A 24,025-nucleotide genomic window follows, 5' to 3' on the forward strand; every position below is an offset into this window, starting at 1 on the left:
CGTGTCGTGTGTGTGTGTGTGTGTGTGTGTGTGTGTGTGTGTGTGTGTGTGTGTCTGTGTGTGTGTGTGTGTGTGTGTGGTGTATTGGCTTCAGGCATATGGCATGTCGTCGACTTCTGCTAATGCTTTTGATGATTCATGAATCTAACCGGCTGGTGAAGACATTTGAAGCTGCTAGACTAATATAAATCCAAAAGATATAGTGCATTAATTTACTGTGGCGTGCCTCATAACTGGATATATGGGGCAAAAATGTGATTAAACGTTTCATTTCCGATGTGGTTTCCGTTTAATTTCACCCATGAGCGGTCTATCTTAATATAGCATAGGATTTCGAAACAGCCCCCGCGTCTCTCTGCGTCTGTGGTCCAAATGTTGCGCCGAGCGGTATATCCTATATCGAGCCACTCTCTGATGTTTCGCACTTACTATTGCAATTTCCTTATGTTTCGTTTCACGCGGCCTACGTTCATTTGGCTTAAACACACCTAGCGAATCGCACGCAACGGTAGTAATGTGCCGCTGATTGGTCAATGTCCGCAGTGACGTTCGGTTAGCGTTGCAAACTTTTGTAAATGTACGGATCATTTACTCTGCGCGCGCAGTACCTACTCTGGGAACGAGATCTACGCCGATTCCAAGGTTGCCGCTTCGCGTCACTTTGTAGTTGTTTGCATTATACACACGATGACATAAATTTAAGAAACACGTGAACGAGTGTATGAATTAAACACATATGGACCCGTTACATAAATGTTGCATATTGGAGCATTTATGAGAGGGGGACAATTATAAAAACTGTAAAGTTAAATTGACTACGTCACGAATTTTCCATGGTAAAATTTGTAAACAAAAATTGACATTTTTCTGCATTAAAAGTAAGAACTAACGTTATTAAATATATCCTCAAACTCTCACCTGATAAAAATGTTTTTACGTTGGTTAAATTTGCAAAAATCCAGACGATTTGGTAATTTCTGTTGTCTAACACTATTCCCCCAGTACTGTTCAGATACTGGCGTCTCTCTATTTTTTCACCGGCAAATTAGGGCATATAAAGAAGGTATATAAGCATGAAAAGTAAACAGAAACACTAATTGTATTTTCATACATTTTATTTTGTACAAATAACACACAAATATACTACTTGATGGTGCTAGAAATTTGTGACGTAATCACTAAGGAGGAGTGTGACTGGTAGATGTACAACGGTCGATGGCAAGAGGATTTCGCAATCAGTGCATAGACGGCCCGCCAGGGAAACACGGTGTTAGGTGTCCTTCTGGACAGCGCGATCACAAACCAAATAACAAAATCTGAGACAATAAAACACTGATTGATCTAAGCCTAATTAAACGGTTATCTGTACAGCGTTGGGTTTAGTAAAACGTAGCCCAACTCTAAAGGTTTACGTAAATAATAACAAGTCCTCACCACATTCACACCAAACGTTTCGTTATGCTAAGCGTAAAAACGCTTACGCGTACGCTACTGCGTATCTGCTTGTGAAAATGATGAACGACTAATGTGATATATGCGTATTATTCACGGTTATAATGTGTACATATTATATAGCTGCGTATACTGACTTTAACAAATGCGAATACCTTGCAAATTCGTTATAATAATAAAGGAAAAGTTCATTTTTTTGCTAGCTAATGAAGCTGTGATTAGTACATGTATCTATGTACTCCTAGCTCATAATGTGCCATGTAGTAATCAATAATTCTTGCATTATCGCTTCGAAAATACCACTGGTCCGGTTAAAACATGAAGTTACAGAATCGGTAACTATAATCAATCCTTCCAGCAATGTTTGGCCGCACTCAGGCGACGTATACCATAAATCTAAACACCGAAAACTATGGGTGCGTTTCTTTGCTTTGTAGGTGCATACGATTAATTTATAGCCTACTTTGGGCTTGTTATTTATCGGTGTACGAAGATGTTATTTCTTGGGCGATTGGAAATATATAGGTGGCGCTGGAAATTGAGACAGTCCTTGCGTTGTGTTGATTATTGCTCTGAGCTACAATTTTTGATCATGATTTGGGATTTCCATCAATCTGGAACAAATTATCGTGATATTTTAAACAGGGAAATCATGGAGATAGAGAGGAACGTTTTAGGAAAAAAGATCGGTTACGCATAGGACTAAAAAAGCCAAATTGTGGTATGCCGTAGGCCTGCTCCTGGCATGGCATATTGCTAGAGTGCGCGTTTAATGCTAGTACACAATCTCCAACCCTTCTAATTCGTCATTGGGCTATCTCAGCATAACCGTGTAAACACAGTGTAAATTAATTGCTAGCGACTGGTGCCTCTACGAATTTCTAGGTGCCTCTACGAACGTTTTTATTGTGATAAACGGTAATGTCTACGTGACATATCCCTCTAACGTTCACATACAGTCACGCCACGTGCGGAGCTGGTGTCCAGGAACATTAAATCACAAGACGCTTTCTAAAAACCGTGCAATGACCATACATCGATATTCTAATTCCAAGTGTATGGGGATTAGTCGGCCGCTGAAAGACTATACTTACATAATACGAATTTTAAGCTCGCTTACAAATATTTTCAATGGCGCTATATTACCGTTAAACTGAATATACGTCACGAATCTCCTAAAAGTTATAGTTGTAACCTTACTTTTGTAATTTTTTTTACATTAAAAGTTAGTACTAACGTTACTAAATATATCCTCAAACTATCACCTGATAAGAATGTTTTTACGTTGGTTAAATTTTGAATGACGATTTGAATTACTGTCAATAATACTGTCGTAATACTATTTACAGTCTAGAACACTATTTACTGGCGTCCTATAAACAGTTTCTGTTTTGATTTGTGTTAGCTATATAGAACATAGAATATAGGAAAAATAAACAATATATGTTCATGTGTATTATGTTTGAAAAAATTATTATTAAAACTGCGAAATGCTATTTGTGTTTTTTTAATTTCTGCCAACAAAAATGTTTGCGACATCCGCCTTCACGCGATATCAACTAAACGATAAACAATGGCGGGCAGGCCAGTGCATCGGAAAGAAAACGAAGGAGAAAAAGGCAGAAAGAAGTTTATATGAGAAACTCCCGCTTAAGTTTACAAGGCATTTCCATGGCTGCCACAATAATTTTGCGAATGCCTAGTTTACCGCAGATGTTCGCTATATCGGTTAGCTACGTCTGGGCGTAACGCAGAGCTTTCGAATTAATGGCGGTTGTGTTCGCATCGAGCGTTTGTTTACATCAAATTGACCCACAAATTAGGGAGTATAAAGAAGGTATCTAAGCATGAAAAGTAAACAAAAACATTAATTGTATTTTTATACATTTTTATTTTGTACAAATAACACACAAGTATACTATTTGCGGGTGCTAGAAATTCGTGACGTAGTCAATTTAAAAAATAAATAGTTTACATGTGTCTATAGTAGAACGGTCGTAGTACGAGGAATAAACCCATGTGGCGCTAGCAGACGTCGCTATTTCAATACACTTTTCATGCGAGAAAAGAGTCGAATTGGTAGCCGCGCGGCACGCTAGCTAGAATCAATTATAAAGCGCAAGCGGGCTTCATCATGAACAATAGCGTGCTATATAGAGTGTAATGTCGTGTGAACGCCGCTATAGGAGCGATCGCGCGAGCCGATATACATGCATGCTCACGGAGTGAATGAATTGACATGTCATATAGGCGTAACTAATGGCGCCATTAGTGGTCCATGCAGTACAAAGTTTCACCAATCACATATAGGCATCTCGGGCATCTCGTTAGAAGCGAGAACCTGCGTCGCAGAAATCCCTCAATGCAACAATGCGGAGGTAAAATTTAATGCAAACCCAGATTTAAATTATTGCCTGTTTGTGATTTGGATTGCGATTATATTCCGCTAGTGGAAGGGTATTTCACCCGGTAGTGCAGCTGTTGGAATTCGACCGATTTCCGGTCTTTCATAACCTTGTCTGTTAAGCGCAAGTTCAAACGTAAAAAAAGCATCTATACTCCCGTTGCATGGGTGCAGTCTACTCTCCAGTGATTCTGCCAAAAGAGCAAACTATCGGCGAGCAAGTTATGAAATCAGTGTTATAAATCCTCATCTGTAACATGGTTAACTTTTGACGGACCAAAATTGCATGGAATAAGATGCGTAGATAAGGGGATTCCACCGCCGCTTGTTTAAGCATTGAGTAAGAATAATACCTTACAGGTGTTCAGGTCAACAAATTACAGCGACTACGACCAACTGTACCGTTTTACGTCATTTTAGGAAAGTAGAATCTGTTGATTCCACTAAACCGTTGCCCACGCACGCGATAACGTCCGACGACAACCGTAACGAAAAGAAGTATTAGAAACGTGTCTACTTTTCAGCGACATAGTCGCGCGACACTTCGTAAATCGCCAATCATAACTGCGGGTAATGTTTTCATCGGCACGTTACAAAATCGTTTTGTTATGCAATGGGGCTGCTCAGCTGTATGCACATTGCAATCCCATCTATCAAAAGAACAAATGTGCGTGTTCAGGGAAATTGGGTTTTACAACATCTAAGGCATTTATTGAGTAAATGTGCCTAGCTAAAAGAAAACATTTGGCCATCATTAGCACAGAACATCGAAATCAGGGGTATAACGGCACATAACTTGTTTTGTTATTGGGAGCAGTATTATTACATTGTACCGTATGGTTGTTATTATCTATTTAAATAATTAGTATAGTGGTGAGAGCGCCACATTTTTCAATTTTCCTGCGTTTACTAGCGTGCCTTTTGTATGTTATGGTAGGGGCACACGAGCGTATTTTATCGCCCGATCGCGGCGAATTTTAAAATCGCTCGAAAAATTCGCCCGTGTGCTCGTTCACGTCGACGCCGATTTTAATCGCCCGTATGAATCGCCCGTATAAAAAATGTTAGATATTTTCGGCCGATTATTTACTGGCAAATTCGCTCGTGTGCCCGTGTCCGGCGTATTTTCTCGAGCGATCGATTTTTTTAAACCAATCGGACGTGTTGTTGATATCATGTGATACATCATGTGATCATGTGATTCCGTCGAGTGGCGTACGCGTACGCTCTCAAATTCGCTACGTGTGCCCCCTATAAATTCGCTGGCGATGAAATACGCTCGTGTGCCCCTAGCTTAAAAGCAGTATCTGTATTGCGCGTCACATAACGGTACACACTACAGTCGGTGTTATCGCTACTGTCGGTTCTGTCGTGCCTCGGCCTGTAGAAATGCAAGTTGATTTAAGTATAACCTTTCTGCTGCTCTTCTATATAATATTATAATGTATGTGTTAAGTTAATAGTGTTTCCGTAGGTACAGAATAGCTGCACGTTTGATTTGACAGCTGAATTACATTCAATTGTAGGCCCTATCTTGAATACTCGCGCGCGTATGTCTAATAAACAATGTATTACATAGTGGACAAATAAATAATGTAGTAAGAATGTATTCTTTGTTTATTCTCATTTCTAGTATTTACTGATTAAACTACTGCCACCGAGACCTTCTGCATATTATATAGCGAGAAAGGAAGGCTCCAATGTCGCTGAGGCCAATCGCAAAGTTGACACTGAACGTTACGGTTGGTCGTTGCTGTTGTAGTGTTTTTGTCTTTATTATTTAAATGGGGAGTAAAATATTACTATTCATAAAGTTCTACTATTGTGAAGCATTGCGTCTTTAATTTGTTTATTGATTTTCTTCTTCTTCAACAGTCGCTGTATGTGGCGAACAGCAGGCTTTCTCATAATATACTAATCTTTTATTCGATAAACAGCACAGTTACAATCGTCAATCGGGCTTCCCATTCACTTCTTAGCATCGCTACAATGATACTTCTCATTGTTCTGTTTTAAAATTGGTTTCTGTATTCGTCGCGTGCCGATTTCAATTGCGTTAAGGATTGATTACATATTATAATCTTTATAGTAAGAAATAGCGTCGGTTAGGTGTGTAACGATTTACCGATGCAGACGATAATCATACGATGCATACGATAATCGATGCGCAGCGTCCGTATCGCGATAGAAACAATACAGATGTTAACCAGCGAATAAGGCAAGCTAAACTATTGAATAAAGCACACGTGATTCCCTTTAAATTGTATTCTTTCTTTTATTTCATCAACTCCCCTCATTATTACGTAAATATTTGCGGCTGTCGAAAAAATCGGTGTCAATATAAATGGCGCGCTTGTATTGCCGCCAGAATTGTTAGCGCAACGCAATCGATGCTGATTGACTGGTGCGTGTCGTTGCTGATTGACTGGTGCGTGTCGTTGCTTCGGACTGTACGGCGCGCATGTGAGTGGTGGAGCCGTCGATTACAGGTTAACCTAAAGCACACTAAGAACGTCTCGGTCTGTTTCACCCACGAAAATATATAATAATTGATGGTTTACTACATATTTCTATGGCTTTGACATTCTCATATACGTTTGTGTTATTTATTATATATAGCATCAAGAGCTATTAATCTGGAACACCCATGTTATGGTATTTTCTTATTGTCAAACATAATATCAGAGCAAGCTATCACATTAAGAGTTCACGGAACTCATATACAGTGAGAGCTGTTAGCAGATATAATGAGTAGTATGGTGGTAGTTGCATGCGAATACAGGGTTTATCATCAGCAATTCCTCCTGGTGCAATTAAGTCATCGATAGCATCATCAGCTTTCCGCTCGAAATAAACGCTGCAAATTCGGTGGCTGGATATCGGAGCAAAGCGTGAGCATTATAATCCTGACTCATCTCTCTGTGAGCCCGCCAGCCGTGACTGCCTGCCGGCAACCCTTTATGCTGGCCCGCAATTATGCGTTTGCACTTTACTATTGATTCTATTCATGTAATTTGCCCACAATTATGCCGCTGACCGGCGTGATGCGTTCATGTCTAGCTAACTCATCGCTTAGCCTTATCGCTGCGTGTCGCCTTCATATTTTGTATAATCGGATGGAATTCGGACAGTAAAATTTAACGGATCGCAGGCCTGTAACGATAAATGATGATGTTTAATTATGACTACAGCGGGCGAACTTTAGCGGATTAAATGTTCATTATTCACAGCAGTAAAATTAGAATATCCTAATGTCATTGCTAGATAATTATATTGCATTAATAAGGGTGTGTGGTTCGTAAGCTTTCGCTTTTTCTCGATCTCTTAATTTCTCACTCTTTCCCTATTTTGCTCTGTCTCTCTTTCCCTCTCCTTTTCTCTCAATCTCTCTTTCATGAATCGCTTAATTAGTTCCTCTCAATCTGTAGTATCCTCTAGCTTTTTATCTATCTTCCTACCTACTATCCCGCAATATTCCCTGCTCATTCCCCAATGAGATCCCAAGCCAGCCGAATATAAAACCGTGTTAAATCTACTATGCCATGAACTTCGTATGTGTAACATGGTGTGTGTTCAAAATCGAATAAAAGTTACGGCCATGAAATGCCAGACTTTCTGCTGTCATCTGCTCTCACTCACCCCAGATGTCGGACTCTCGCAGATGTTTATGTATAAGTTTGCCATAAATCGGAAGGAAATTACCGCTGCAAATGCATTGAGTAACCCCCGAAGCATTGAGTAACCCCCGAAGGCAGTATTTTCCCCTGATGACGTATTTGAGCGATGATTTATAATATTACTGCGAAGAATTCTAAAAACAGTATGAATAATTTGATTGGGGACAAATCTTTCTATCGTTTGTTGATCTTGTGCAATCATTACGCATGGTCATTATCAACAATATAATATGAAATTGGTTTGCTCAAACCGGATAACATGCAGTCGAGACTTTTCATGATTTTCGAAAAACGTTTCGATATAATACATCCCCCCATAAATCTTCTTTTTTGCATTTCCTCGTTGTTCTCTCCGTTAAATACGTCATCAACCTTGAAATAAATAAATCATTTGCGAGAGTCAATGCGTTGGTATCTCATGGCTAAGATTAGCCAATTCATGAGACTTGTATCATGCATGCTTCCTGATGAGAGATAATGGAATATAATTATCGTTTTATATTACCAAGGTTTGACGGAATAAGATGCAATTGCGAAATAATTGCAGGAGATTCCGTGCAAAAAATTCCCAAATATTTTGCTCCGAGAATACTTGCATGGCTAATTAACATGACACTTGGGAGTAGTGGCCGTCAATGTAAAAAACCCATTAATTATATAGCGTTCCCTCTTGGTATTTCTGGCCATGTAAGCGATGTATAAGCATATTACGTCTCGCCGTTCCACATGATCCTATTGATTCAATGCGACATTCCCCAAAGGTTGTGCTACTTATGATTATACTCGGAGTGACTGGAAAGCAATATGACAAAGACATATTGTAATTAGGCTAGATTGAATGTCCGCTCTCAGGGGTTATACATGGCCATACATAGCCAATGCGTACGGACGAGTAAAAGTGCCATCTCGCGGGTAACAGTCACTTTAATTGAATCTTCCTGATTTGTCATATAGCAATAAGTAGGCTGTAAATATGCATGTGTGAGCAAAGACGCATACGTCACAGCGTGATATCAAGGGAGGTCACTTTTAACGCTCTATTGTACGTTTTATGTAATGCGCGTGCGTACAGTCGCTGGGGATCTAAAGAGGCCGGTGAATCGGGTAGATTGATGGTGGATTGGTGATATTTTGGTCAGCGATTAGCCCTGTATTGGTGTAGTGAGTTGTATGTGAGGTTCTGGGTAGTGGATGGTAGATTCGCGGGTGGGTGGGTTATGCAAGACAGTGTAGTTGGTAGTGCGTTGACGTGGAGTGTTGGTGTTAGTGTGTGGTCACTGAAAGTGTGGCTGATTGCTGGTAGGTTGCTGGTAGCTTGGTGTGGAGTGTTGATCGTAAGTAAAGAATGTCAGAGCACGAGAAAATATGAATTAGGACGAAAGCGAATATGACAAAAAGAGTAAGAACAAAAAACGAAGAAAGTGGGAGACAGACGTAGAAGTACAGATGGAGAGAGAGAAAGAGAGCATGAAAGACGAAAGAGTTCGAAATAGGTGTGGGGGAGAAGAACGATTGAGCGCACCCATGAGAAGAAGAAGGAGAGGGAGAGAGGGGGGATAGAGGATAATTAATGAAAAACCTTGAAAAAGATATAACATAGATGGGGGAGGTAAGGGAAGATGAGACATAGTTAGCACACGGTTGAGAGAGAGAGAGAGAGAGAGAGAGAGAGAGAGAGAGAGAAGAGAGAGAGAAAAAAGAGAGAGAAGAGAGAGAGAGAGAGAAGAAGAGAAAAGAGATAGAAATTGGGCCGACCGTGAGCGAAAGGTAAATAGGAAGCGAGACAAACAGATTGCCAGAAAGCCAGATAGATAGTTATAGATATGCAGACAGACAAACAGACACACAGTCATTCATTCATTCATTCATTTATTTATTTAGACTGACAGACAGACAGACAGACAAACGGACAAGCAGACAGGCTGACACACAGAAAGTCAGACAGATTGGCACACACGACAGACAGGCAGGCAGACAGACAGAAAAGATGTATTAGTAATCTATGTATATGTAGTATGTAGGTTGGTGTGTGTGTGGTGTGTGTGTGCGCGTGCTGCGCTGCGTGCGTATCGCACGCATACGCACGCACGCACGCAACGCACGCACGCAGTATTCATGATGTACTACTAAGTACGTGACGCACGCACCCACGCACCCATCATTCCATGCCATTCATCCATCCATCCATCATCGCCATCCATTCCATCCATGCCTACCACCATCCATTCCACCATAGCTCATCCATCCATCCATCCATTCCAACCAATCCAATCCATGCCAGCCCATACCATCTACCATGCCATCCATCCATTCCACAATCCATCCATCCATCCATCCATCCATCCATCCATCCATCCATCCATCCATCCATTCATCACTCTATCCATTCATTCATTTATCCATATAGGATATATATATATATTTATATATATATATAATTATGCCTGTCTCTCTAGCTATCTATTTAACGTACCATTATCTATCGTCCTACATAACCCATGTCTATCCCGTGGCCATCTGCATATAATCCCACCTGCCATCTGCTCATCTACCCGTCTGTTTTTTTAATTCGAAAAATCTCACTTCTCGAACGCTGAAATTGAAATATAAACAGTGATGCTGCTGCGACCAGCCTATAGTGATTGGTCAGAAACATCGGGTATTTACCAACTCCATAGTTGAATTGGCCCGAAAAAACTTCGGGACATGGCATTGTAATCTAGCCCATGACACGTCAGCAACACCTATCCACATTATACTCCCATCCGTTTATATATCAAGCGCGGGGTGAATCGAGAGTCTGGAAGAGGCGAGATCCCTGAGGCCGGAGTGAAAGGCTGCCGAGAATAGTCGCGGCCTCCGCTAGTGATGAACGGCCGACGCCCGCGGTGGAGCGGGGGAAGCACGCGCGCGAAGCGACGGGCCCAGGGAGAAGCCGCCGGCAACGCGGAAGCAACGCCGGAAATACAGCCGACGCGCCGGTAAAGCGGCGGCGCAGGTAACAGCCCAAGGCAACCGGCGCGGCTCGCGCAGTGACGACTGCGATCCGGGACGGCTCGAGCGGTTTAGGTAGGGCGTCGCCGGGGCGGCACAGGCGAGACCGCGGACGTAGTTAGCCGCAGTCGCGGCGGCGTGATCGGTGGCCAGCCGCGCGGAGAGGCCGCTGAGCGGTGAGAGCGAGCTGACGCAGTGGTGGCGCGAAAAGGAGGCGCCCCGCCGAGCGGCCCGGTATAAAAGGCACGCGCGCGCGACTGAACGATAACCGTTAAGAGTAAAAAGTTGAAAGCAGGAGTTGAAGAGAGCAGTGAAAAGCAGTTGGAAAAGGGAGTTGACGATAGGCGTTGATGAGAGAGGGTTTGTGTGGAGTTCTCAGGGAACCCACTGATGGCGATTATCGGAAGTTAGCGACGTTACTTAACGGTCTGAACGAGTAAACTATTGCTGTGGAAGATATATCTGAGAATAACACCAGCGCCGAAACGGAGGAGTACGACTCAGAAAGTGCTTTAAATGCGTCGTTCGATACTAGCCGGTGGTTCATATGTATCTTACCATTCTTCGTTTGTTGTAATAAACATTATCACTCACATTAGCACACTTTGCCTGCCGCCTTCAATTTCTCCCACGCTAACTACACGCAATCTTACCTGGCCGAGGAAAGGACCCATGTAACCGACGCATGCCTCACACATCTCATCAGTCTTACACCGCACGCGGGGAGAGAAATCTTCCGCGTGAAAGGGTACTACAACGCACTGGAATACACCGACGCAGCGAGCACTACCGCAGAGGATCGTTTAGAGGCGGCGATTCACCTTGGCGAAGCTGCGCGCACCATTTCGGGACGCGAAACATCTGGACAGACCGGAAAAGTTCGGGAGGCGAAACTCGGACACACGAAAAAGTTCGGGAGCGAAACATCTGACACCGAAAAGTTCGGCGAGCGAACTGCGCGCAGGGCTCGGCAAAGCAGAGGCCGAGGCCGTTACAATATCAAGCGGGTATCCTATACAACAACATGCTTTAGTTCACTTCGGCAAAGCCACCAAAAACTCTGCGATGAAAAGTAATGTCTCTGTAACAAATAGTAGTCGCAAATTAGCCCTGGCCTGCACAAGGAAAAGTTGTTTCTGTCCAAGGAAAAGCAGTGCTTCTAAATTAAAAGTATTTTGTTATAGAAAACAAACAATATTCATCGAGTATAACAGCGGATTACAATAAATAAAAGGAAGACAAAGTGCTGCGGTTTCTCTTCGTAACACGCACGACGATGACTCAGCGCGGTGTAAACGAAATAGCCGCATCGACTGCCTATAAGCTCTTGGTGGTTACTCAGTGATTCAATCGTGATTTATATTCATGGATTCTGCAGAGCTTTGGAGTTCACTGGTATTATTTCAGCTTCGTATATAATGACGCCACAAACAAATTGGAGGGAAGTAATGCAGCCCAGGGGGTCATTTCCTTTCACTTATCTGAAGCTAGCACACAAATCCTGCTTCGAATCAAAGCAAGAGATTTTTTACAACTCCGAAAAGTTTATTTGATGGGACATTCAATGTATAGTTGGTTTGTCGGTTTGTTATTACTGTGGAAACGTTATCATGATATTCACGTTTATATTTAGTATTTGTATCTACAAATAACTGGTAACAAATATTAGGCACAAAAATTTGCTCATCGAATCTTTTTAAAAATTAGCTCCACACTAGCTGTCACCTGCGCATTTATTTAGCGATAATTTTATTGTTAGTGCAAAATTCACGTTTACTGTGCAACGCTATACTCGCTACATTATTCTTTTATCTACAAAAAATACCTACTTCCCTCCTTCGCCGTCACATTAACCAACCTACTCTGTTTTCAGTGATATTGATTGTAGTATAGAAACGCTCACAGTATACCCAATTCAAGCCGCAACGATGGCACGTCGCCATGAAGTAGTGATCTGCCCGCACATATAAATGCATCAAACGCAACATGGTAAGTTCAGCATTCATGAGGCCCGTTTCTACGCGAGCAGCTCTGAGTCGAATCACACGCGATAACCACAAGTATAGAAGGTTGAAAACTTCGATTAGAAAGTAGTAAGATGCGGTTTTAAAATTTTTCGTCCGAGAGGAAGCATTGCTATGTGCGTGATTTCTGCCTATTTAACAAACCACTCTGGCATCGCTCTCCTATCATTCATGGTCCGCGCGATGAGAGTCGGTCGGGAGTAGATCGGCGATCGGTTACAGAAACCGACGGTTCGATAAATATCAGAAGACGTCGACACTAAGCCGGACCAGCTGGAGCCCGGTGTGACAGCTAACGTCGTTTGGCGACCTCGTGACGTAAGAAGCGTCGCCATTTTGTTAAAAAAAAATTGGGCTCGCTGTGTGTAAATTTCCGGTGGTTCCCGAGCTGCATGAAATTCCCGCATATCCGTTGTAATCTAATAACTTCTAAATAAAGTAACAGGCGTAAGCCTGAGCTGTTATTTCGCATTGCTTGCATGCACCTAGTAACCACTACATCACGGAGTAAGGTATGATTATGCAAATTGTCCAAATAACTGACAGCTAGAGCTTTATCATTTGTTTCGTTCGACATTGGCCGAGGACCGTAATCAACTCTTATATTGAATCACGTATCTATCGTTTGTGACTGTACGGCTTGATTTTCCAACTCCCACTGACTCGCACGCGCACTCTCTCAGGCTGGTCACTGTTGCTATGTATCGGCTGCGTTTTAAGCGTGCGGGTGTTGCTAGAAGAGCTAAAACGCATCACCATTCAATATGCAAATGGCACCCTAGCCATCTGGAAAACCGCTATGTCGACGTGTTTCCCATTGTAGCAGAGAGGTAGAACACACACACAGACACATTCGTCCATAGATCCGCATCCATCACGTCATGATGCGACCGACATCTTGCTCACATGCACAGCTAATGTGATTTTCTATAGATATACCCAGAAATGAACCGCGGTTCCGCCGAACTACAGGCACTACATGGAGACAGGTACAGGAGAGACATTGTTAAAGCTGCAGTTATCACTCTCTTCCTACGTGCATGTGTGGCTCTTTTAAAAATATGAGGAGTCAGGGGCCGCTAATAGATTTTGTTTTTACAGGACATTCGGTCCTGTTTTTCACAGGACCGAAAAACTTTTCGCCAAACCGTTAATATTTATAATATAGTCTGTACGAAGGGTACTGGGTAGTCTGTAGTGTCAATGCCAACTCAATCAGAGTGCACTGAATAACACCAACCAGCTTCAATAACGTAATTATTCTGTTTATAGCTAACAAAATATGGTGACATTATAATGTGATATATATAACGTACATGTTTCACATACTCTATATATCAGCGGGCACAGGACGTCATCCGGACGTCTTTTCGACGTCTTATTTTGGTCCAGACGTCAGTGACCACATTTAGACGTCTTCTAGACGTCTATACTTGGTCAGGTAGAAGACGTCTCTATTAAGGAAAAACCTGACGTCTTACAGACGTCTAAATCTGGTTGTATCACATACAGCACAATACGCGTACGTACGTGTACGTAAAACCCTCGTTACAGATTGTTCCTTATAATAAAATTTATTAAAATGTTTATTAAAATGTAGGGAACAATATATATTTATTAATCCGGATTTGTTACTATATATATGTTATACAAACTAAATTATAAATATAGATATATCATCACCAAATTTAGCAATATCAATTGATCACATAAGTGCTACTGATTATCGCAAATAAATGAAGAAGTATATGCGTCGATTGTAATATATAGCCCGGCTATATTTATTTGCGCTAGTAATTAATTATTGCCAGGAAAAAATGTGTGTAGCGCTATCGTAATGGTTTAATGTGTTTTGACACCACATGATGGCGCTGCGCGGTATCTGTTGCATAGCAACTCTGAGCAAACGGTGCAACATAGGAAGTGACATTTGAATTGGTAACTGGTAAGAGAATGGTGTTTTTATTTAACATGTACACGGTACATACTAATTTACTGTAATACAATAGGACCTATTTCAAGTTGAACTGAATTACGTTAATTACTTACTTATAATATCATCAGATATTAATTCATGCAATTGATGAAATTAATTCTTTCACACACTGACACTGTCTCGGCTAGCTCCAACTCCAAGTTCTGTCCAAGAAACGGTAGGCCTATATTGGGAGTATTGCTAGGATTATACTTATAGTGTATATTGTGTATTATAATTACAGTGTATATATTTAAATAATTTATAGTGTAATTAGAATGTATATTGACGTTAGTCACACAGCCTGGTCGGGTTATGTCTCGGCTAGCGGTAGTACTATAGCTGAGAAGGTCTATGTCCCCCGGGGTACTGCCGGAACGTACCCTGGGTACGGTCCGGTATACCGGAACGTATACCATGGTACTATCTAATATGCCGGACCGTACCTCACCTACTCCACTAACGAGTCTAGGGAGTCGCCTACGCCTATTCCCTAACCCTAACCCTAACCTTAATCCTAACCCTAACCCTAATCCTAACCCTAACCATATCAAATAGTGACCAGGGTACGTTCCGGTATACCGGACCGTACCCAGGGTACGTTCCGGCAGTACCCTGGGGGACATAGACCCTATGAGCAGTACTATAGCCCGCGTTCATTTAATAACTGCCGCAGGCTAATAACGCTCATAGGGTCTATGTCCCCCAGGGTACTGCCGGAACGTACCCTGGGTACGATCCGGTATACCGGAACGTACCTTGGTCACTATTTGATATGGTTAGGGTTAGGATTAGGGTTAGGGTTAGGATTAGGGTTCGGGTTAGGGAGTAGGTCTAGGCGACTTCCTAGACTCGTTAGTGGAGTAGTCGAGGTACGGTTCGGCATATTAGATAGTACCAGGGTACGTTTTGGTATACCGGACCGTACCCAGGGTACGTTCCGGCAGTACCCCGGGGGACATAGACCCTCTCAGCGCTAATAACCCAACTAGATACAATAATGTAACCCAAACCCAGGATAGGGTTACAATGCGAGTCTATGGTTTTCTGTGGAGGGACCCCTGAGTGAATCACTCAGGGCGGTTTGCTGGTGCGTTTTCAGAGACTAGAACTTCCAAACTGGGTTTATTCTAAACACGAACCTTTCTCCGCTATCCTGGAACTTACTATGTACACAATACTCTGTATTAAACTAATATAACCTGGTACAAAAATTCGAAGTGACGAGCGGCGGATATATTGAGCGCCATTTCTGTTGACCTGTGACGTACTTCGGTTTGAAGAGCGGATTCACCGACCAATCGGAGGGTGCTGCATTTGCCGATCGCTATGCGCATTGGTAATGCGTACGTCACAGGTCAACAGAAATGGCGCTCAATATATCCGCCGCTCATCACTTCGAATTTTTGTAACAGGTTATATTAGTTTAATACAGAGTATTGTGATACAGATATATAGTAAGCTCCAGGATAGCGGAGAAAGGTTCATGTTTAGAATAAACCCAGTTTGGAAGTTCTAGTCTCTGAAAACACACCAGCAAACCGCCCTGAGTGATTCACTTAGGGGTTCCTCCACAGAAAACCATACACTCGCATTGTAACCCTATCCTGCGTTTGGGTTACATTATTGTATCTAATAACCTAACATGCGGCAGTTAATGAACGCGGGCTATAGTACTAGCTATGTCTCGGCATGCAATTGATGCATCATTGCATGGTGCATTATTGATTCAATCATAGGCGAGTGAATTTTGTTTTTCTGCGTTAGCTATTAGTATTATGAACCCGGCCACGTTTGGTACTATATATATATATATATATATCGTGTATACATACATATATATTGCGTCAGTATGTGATGATTCCCATGATATAGACCTATAATATACTATTACTGATCATATTTGATAAAAATGTGTAGGACCTGGTTGGTTAATTTTTCAGGTTTGGTTGTGCATCAGTCATTCGAGGATTTGCGACTATATATATATACTGTCTGAAATACGCGTGACAAGGTCAGTAATTCATCATGCATGATATATAAATTATAATATCAATCTTGAGTACATAATAGGAGAAGAGTATGACACCGTTTTAACAGCGTTTTGCATAGTTTTCAACTTGTAAATATTCTATCAATATGTCAATAAATATATTCAAACTTTACCTTGTTTTCGTCTATGATTCTCCCTTAATCATATGACACCACCAATTTACCTAAAAATCGTATGTGTTCTTCAAAAAAGTTCTTTGAATACGACACGGTTTCACACAGTTTTCTGAAACCGGCGCATGTTTTCGGCGATAGTTTGACCAAAGTTGATATGCGGCGGCAGCACCAGGTTGAAACCAAGATACAAGATGGAGACAATAGAACGCTAATCCCATAATAAACTTTCATCGAACACATGCGGCCATTCCTGGAAACTGTTTGAAACCGTGTCGTATTCAAAGAACTTTTTTGAAGAACTTACGATTTTCTTTTATCAACAGCCTCCTCACAAATGGGATAATGTCTCAGTTCAACATGTCAGCACAGCGTGGAGTCAAGAGGGGATTTTCTAGCACTGCCCTCTACTCTGTTGTCACAGGTAAACTAAGTCGATCATGTTTATGAATGAACCTTATTGTCTTCAATTATTCTACTTAATTTCGTTATTTGGTTTTGTGTGGTGTAACTAAGTAAGTGTATATATATATATATGTGTGTGTGTGTGTGTGTGTGCGTGCCTGCGTGTTTGTGTGTGTGTGTGTGTATGTGTGTGTGTGTGTGAATACGAATTTGATATGGTACCAAACTAGCGCGCGTTAGACGCGCGTCTAACGCGCGCTAAAAATTGCAGATTGCACGCTATCCCGCTCCAAATACGCGCTGGCCCGCTCCAAGTTGGCCCCGCTTACGAAGCAGGGCTATTTGGGTGCGCACCAAGTTCTCCCGCTCTAACTCTGTGTCTGTACGCAATCGCTGCCTAACTCGCGCTAAGTTGCGCAATGCGCATGCGCATAGCCTTATTTAGGTTACGTACGCTCGCTGTACCTCGCTGTCTGTGGGGTAATGTGGCGAGCAGGTAACTGAGCGGTGGGAGAACTGGTGACTCATACTTAGCCCGCTTCAAAGTTTTGTGTCTGTACGCTCCTAGTTTCGCGCGAATTAAGATAGCGCGCGTTAGATGCGCGTCTGACGCGCGCTCAAATTCGTAGTCTGTAGGGGTTATATAGGTGGTGTACAACAGGAGAAGGCGTCCATAGGCAGCAGGCCTGAGTAAGCATCGAACAAAAATTAATTAAAAATACGCACAAGCGTTTCGTCTCATATGCCGCATTATACACTTTATTCATGCTAAATAACCACAGGTTCAAGCTCTATACTCCGCTCGAAACTTTTCCCAGCTAAATGATACGCATTTCTACAAAATAGTCGGATCCCGTTTCAAACACAAAAATGGCCGACCGGTCACCATGGATACGCCACTTGACTGAATGGCACAATTATACGACAATACCAAATTTTACTCCTAATGCCTTCTAGACGTCCACGAGGCATCTATCTTGCCTGCATAATGCAAATTAGTGCATTCTAGTTCCGAATATTACAGCAACATAATCAAAAGAAGGCAATTTCTAGAGACAAAATAGTGCAACATTGGTAAACAATTTGCGGAAGGCTACCATTGTATGATACCTATATTTCAGGGAATTTACCGCTGTTAATTTAAAGGATATTACACCAGGCATGGTGTTAATTACTTCAAAATATATTACTTTCTGTAACTACAGCTATAATGCTGCTATTTAAATGCGAATATGTATACTGAGCCTAATCTATTGGTGTAGTACTTTGCAAGCACTAGACTATACTAGTGCCGGGAAAACTGTCCGGCAAAACTGAGAATCGAATCTGCCTATAATTTACCGTCACTTTCCTGCGGACCGACGGTATTGGCGAACGTGGAGAGGAGCCTCTTACGCGCAAACATGAACGGCAGCAGCGGTATTGGAACACTGACATCCGTACGTGCGCACGAACATGCACGTACTCGCGCACGCACGCACGCACGCACGCACGCACTCACGCGAACGCGCATGCACACTCAAACGTGCTGTTTGGTATGTGTACGCGTGCTGATGTGTGCGCCTCACTCTCTGTAGTTTATGTCTATTATATATATATATATAATATATATATATATAACTCAGATTAATAACTTGCATTCATAAAATGCAGAAAGCTCCGTGTTTAAAATTGGTACGTGTTAAATACTCGTGTGTTAGAACAACAACGTGGCAGCCCAGAGCTGCGGTGCTATAGTCAAAAGGTCAATATTGTCGACCGAGATCTAGTGACCACCGGTAACACGCGATGGACGTCATCATCATGATGATTATCTCTCGTCGCCCTACGGGTGTGTTTTCAGGAGGCTGAAAAGATGCCGATGATCAAGGAAGCTTCAAAGAACGCATTTTCAAGCCTAAAGGCTGCCTCAGGCAGGCGAGCCAACAATCTCCGCAGTAAATGTAACTCAGTGGCTACGATGTTTTTAGGCGGAAACACGGACGGCGGTACAATTTAACTCGCGCGGAGTGCCAGGCGATATCGCACCAATAAATATAGCGCGAGAGAACTCGCTCGGAATCAAACGGTGGCTTCACCAGTTCTACATGTTAGTGCGGATGACTCTCGAGGAAGTTAGTGTTTACTATTTTATTACACATCGCAGTTTTTGTGCGAATGATGATTAAAACTCCATAGGTAGAACACTTCAGACTCTGCTTATAAACAAAATGTTTTGTTAATTTCTCTCTCTCTTTCTCTTTCTCTCTCTCTCTCTCTCTCTTTCTCTCTCTCGCTTTGTGTGTGTGTGTGTGTGTGTGTGTGTGTGTGTGTGTGTGTGCGTGTGTGCGTGTGTGCGTGTGTGCGTGTGTGCGTGTGTGCGTGTGTGCGTGTGTGCGTGTGTGCGTGTGTGCGGGTGTGCGTGTGAGTGTGCGTGTGCGTGTGCGTGTGCGTGTGCGTGTGTGTATGTTTGTGTGTGTTTGTGTGTGCGTGTGTGTGCGCGTGTGTGTACGTGTTCGCTTGCATGTGTGTGTTGATATGTGCGTATACGTAATATATAAGACGCATAAGTGTATGTGTATGCGTGTCTGGGTGCTTGCGCGCTTGCATGTGTGGGTACGTGTCTGGGTGTTATTTTTATTTTATTAGAACGTGTAGTTTATATACGCTCAACCAATTTTGTCTATTCGAGCTAAGAGATGGCAGACAAATATGGTTTGCGTAACAGAACTGGGAACGAGAATATACGAACTGTTGATTAACTACGAACTTTTATACGAACTATTCGCGAAATGCTGCATAACACAACATGTCCATAAATGGAAGCGCAAATCGGGCGGCTATTAATCCAGAATAGGAATAAAGGGGTTGTCATAAATTGTATCATTGATTTGCAATCACGCTCCGTGTGTAATTGTTTAGGTCATAAGAAATTCTTGATAACGTGGAAATCTTTCTCTTGTTAGGGGGCCGGGCATGACCAAAAAGCGACTTGGCTTTTCCCCGCATCAACGTAATTTCTGAGGTGAATACAAGATAGATGCTTACACAGCCGCGCGACGCATTTCATGTAACCAGACTAATCGTCACAGAAGCCGCCTTCTCTACCGGCACAGACATCGCTCGTCAGGTTATATAGCAGCTACGTATACTGCCATGTGCTCGTGAATGAGTAATATTAAGAGCGTATTTAAGAATGCATTCTTAATACGCTCTTGGTAAGATGTACCAGATGTACTTGGCTACTCTACAATCATGTATGTATGCGACTGTAGGTCACAACTGGCATGTGCGTGGTTGCATGGATGTAACGGAAACTTGCAGTGCCACGGGATGCTTGTGCTGGCAATCCAACGCGTGGTATAGCTATATATACATTACACTAATAATCAGTTTTTCGTTATAGCTAATCCATGCATGCTTTCGGCGTTTCAACTCAGCTTATTCCAACGTAAAACTGATCAAATCAGCGAAGCATGCACCTATATGCACCCTAAATCTGACGCCGGAATGAAAGAAATTAGCAAATATACGCACGTCACTATATAGCGTAAATGTATGTTCATAATGACAATATCAGTAAATATATCGAATGCATATATGCAAGGCACCGATGGTGTACAATATAGTGGTAACGGACACCTGTTTTTATGATTCCTGACGGTTAGAACCCTATCACGGTTGGATCCCTATCACGGTTGGAACTCGATCACAGATGGAAAGCTGTCACAGATATGTGTACGTTAAAGAAAGAACGGGCCAATACCAGGCTAAAGTATAACGAGGCGTCCGCGTACGTAATCACTTCGCTACCCGCCTACCGAGACGAGGCGTATACACATGGCAGGAGACCATGCGATGGCGCGTTTGGTCCTCCCTTAAAGCGAGGATTTCTCATGTTTTTACCAATTGTTTTCATATTTTTCTGGCCGTTCTGGTACTTACCAGTACTCCTTGCATAGCAACAAATGTATGTAGTAAGGCTAACATTTCATAGAGCACTTGCACATCATTCAATCTACCAATATGTGCATCGATCTACATTTCAAATTAGATTTTTCTACGTATACTAACAAAACTAGCGCGTGATTTTTTCTCTCGCGAGAGCGGAACCCTGTCTCTACATTAGGTTAATTACCTTCGTATAAATTTTGAGGTATACAGTCTATAAATATTTGCGTCACGTAACTAAGTGCACTTGTTTTTTGTGGGAGCGTTTTAGAATTACATTATATCGAATCTGAAGATAGCAGGCGCATGTTTGCTGTTCATTTACCGCTTTAAAGCCTATAACAGCAGAAGAGAACTCGCAAGTTTGTATGCTGAAATAATCAGTAATATGTACACTGACAGCTCTAGATTTTTCAAAATTTATTCATTTTTCGATTGATTTGAGAGTTGATCGTTTTAATCATGTAAAATACTTGACCTTTTCTTTTGTAAATGTTATTGGGATCAAGCACTCGGGCAGCCACAATCGATAGCTCCGTCTCGCGAATCAGCCTCAACACGCCCAGCGGACATTTGCTCATAAAAATCGCGGCAGGAAAGAAAGCAGGAAGCGCGCTCGATGAGAAAGCTCTTGCTGGAAAGAGAATTCCGCAATCAGTAATAATTAGTCCCGGCGCATTTCGTAAAAATAATCTGCGTCGTGAATGTCGTCATATTTAATGGCGTGCTTTTCACGATGGTCAGTCGGAAGCAAACCAAACATTTTCTATCTGTCCCACTGTTTCAATAATTAGGAAACCCCCTATCTTTGGCATTAGGTAAAAAATTGTACCTTCTCCCATCATGCCTTGATGAAGAGGCCTAGAAAATTTCCTCTAGCTTCTCTCTTAGCCTCTTGGTCCAGAGCGGGAGAAGCAAGATTCATTATCCACATATTGACCACGAGTGGGAATAACAATGTTCTCTGGCCGTCTTTATATTCTGCGAATTAGGATAATCTACGTTCTCATTCCATGTTTCGGCCACAAGTAGATAATTCTTCCTTCTTTCCCCGTCTGCCAGCTACGATAATTGGAAGAAGCGACCTGCTCTGCCGCTCTCTCCCGAGAGGGCTTGCCTCTAATGTCGTGACGCAGTCGTGCTGTTATCGATGCATGACCACACCGCCGCTCTCGAGCCCGAGAACTCATGAGCAAAGACGCTCAGCAGCCGAGTGCTATGCATCAGCGTCTGCGAGGTCAATGAAGCATTCACTTGTGAGATTGTTTATAGTTATTCCCAGCGTCCCGGTATACGCATGGGGGCAAAGCGCGTCATGACATTTCAGCAGCTGAAACAAGATGCAGCGAGCTCGCAGTTATTGGATGATTTATTTACAAGCGTAAGTAATTTGCATTCATGCTCCAACCTAGTATAGAGCAATGCTGGTTTAATGCCAACAAGCTATTTATCCAAACTCTAACATACACAGTATGCGAGATGTTTACAGATAATGCCGGTGAACTTTGCGTATCCAAATTGAAAAAATGTATATGCCGCGTTTACGGATAGCAAGGGTGAAGTGGGTAGCCGAACTGAAATATGCACAAAATGTGTTACTTGTCCCTTAAGCCCAACTAGTTAATGTCAAACTGAAAAATACACCTACAATTTTTTTAGTATGATTAGTATTAGAGACCAATCAGATAATGTATCTTTAAAATATACGTACGTACACCTCAGCGACATTTGCTTCATCGCTGTAGATTACTTTATTCGATCACTAATGTTCGTCGCATCTGAACAGACGCGTGCGTTACAAACATGGACACAATTGGCTCAATTTCGTTCGTTATTCGATCTCGTCCCCCCGCTACGTCGATTGCTACTTCTAGTGGATGTATCCTTATAATTATTATTTATGTTTCTATCCAGTCGGTATCTGTCTGCTTTACGTTCCCTGTGATTTCTTTAGAATCGTGGTTCTGTTCTCTCTCTCTCTCTCTCTCTCTCTCTCTGATCTCACATAAAATTTAGCACTGTAATTAAGACTAGGGTGAATAGCAGGTGGCCCTAATCGCTACAGGCTACGCCAACTACGGCCCCACGGGTGGGTGGGGCGCTGGGGCCGCAGGGAGGGGACGGTTGGGAGGCCCGGGCGGGAGGCGGGCGGGCGGCAGGGGGGACGTCGGCGAGAAACCGTTGGAATGGCGGAACTAGCACATTAGTTAAGGCTCGCCACGCTCGAGGTACCTAGTCGACACACTGCGCAGTCCTCGTGGGCGGCCCGAAGGTGCTATGAGCTCAGGTTGAGGTATGAGGGACTACATTAATGACCATAGCTCCTGCTGTGTTTATGGCCGGACGACACGTTCTGGGCGGCAGTGTGTTCACTTTAACTGCTTGCATATACAAACTGGCTCTGCGAGTTGGAGGAACAGCCAGGCAGCACCGTTCAATAGGGCCTTCCCGAGGCACGAACACAGGGAGGGCCAACAAGTTTCGCCTTAATAATTGCATACGGATCCTAGAATTGCGCTTGTAACCGTATTGCCTAAGGTTTATGACACGGCGCTTGCTAGAAGCGGAGGTGGGGTGTGCCGCGGAGAGGGGGGGCGGGAGGCCCGCATTAGCTGAACGGAGTGACACGCCGTCTGTAGAGAGAGCCGTGCTCACACCAGTGCGTCATGGGCTAATGTCTAGAAAATGAGTGACGGTAGCAGAATGCGAGTGTCCGCGCGTAAGGGAAGCCGAGGTAAGCGAGGGCAATACGGCCGGTTAGAGCGATTGAGTGGGGGAGAAGACGGCTGTGAGTAGGAGGATTTTGAACCCATTTCCAGTTCTCGCCATCACCACATCCAAGCTACATTATGAGCTAACAAGGATATCGAAGAATTAAAATTCTTAGAATACCGTTCGCGTGCGCTCGTATATACATCCCTCTATGACGCCTAATAAGGTGGCTCACAACGCGTAGCCTTGCGCAACTGGTTCACCAGACGATTCAATATTGTAGCTG

The 24,025-nt window shown here is 42.8% G+C and overlaps 1 protein-coding gene and 1 long non-coding RNA gene across 4 annotated transcripts in view; one reads left to right on the forward strand and one right to left on the reverse strand.

Annotated features, from left to right (window-relative positions):
• LOC106806251 overlaps positions 1-24,025 on the reverse strand; it is a 69,198-nt gene that overhangs the window by 5,476 nt on the left and 39,697 nt on the right. The window lies entirely within an intron of this gene.
• On the forward strand, positions 14,430-21,305 carry LOC106806268. 3 transcript variants are annotated; one of them, XR_001393525.1, is made up of 5 exons: positions 14,430-14,496; positions 16,470-16,540; positions 17,019-17,116; positions 18,941-19,186; positions 20,043-21,305. It is a non-coding gene; the product is annotated as an uncharacterized LOC106806268 (long non-coding RNA). The 3 variants fall into 3 exon arrangements; XR_001393524.1 differs by lacking the exon at positions 18,941-19,186 and having other exon boundaries at positions 14,446-14,496; positions 20,043-21,304; XR_001393526.1 differs by lacking the exon at positions 18,941-19,186 and having other exon boundaries at positions 14,456-14,489; positions 20,043-21,304.

This window comes from Priapulus caudatus, unplaced genomic scaffold (genome assembly GCF_000485595.1).
Source record: "Priapulus caudatus unplaced genomic scaffold, Priapulus_caudatus-5.0.1 Scaffold150, whole genome shotgun sequence".
Classification (NCBI taxonomy): domain Eukaryota; kingdom Metazoa; phylum Priapulida; class Priapulimorpha; order Priapulimorphida; family Priapulidae; genus Priapulus; species Priapulus caudatus.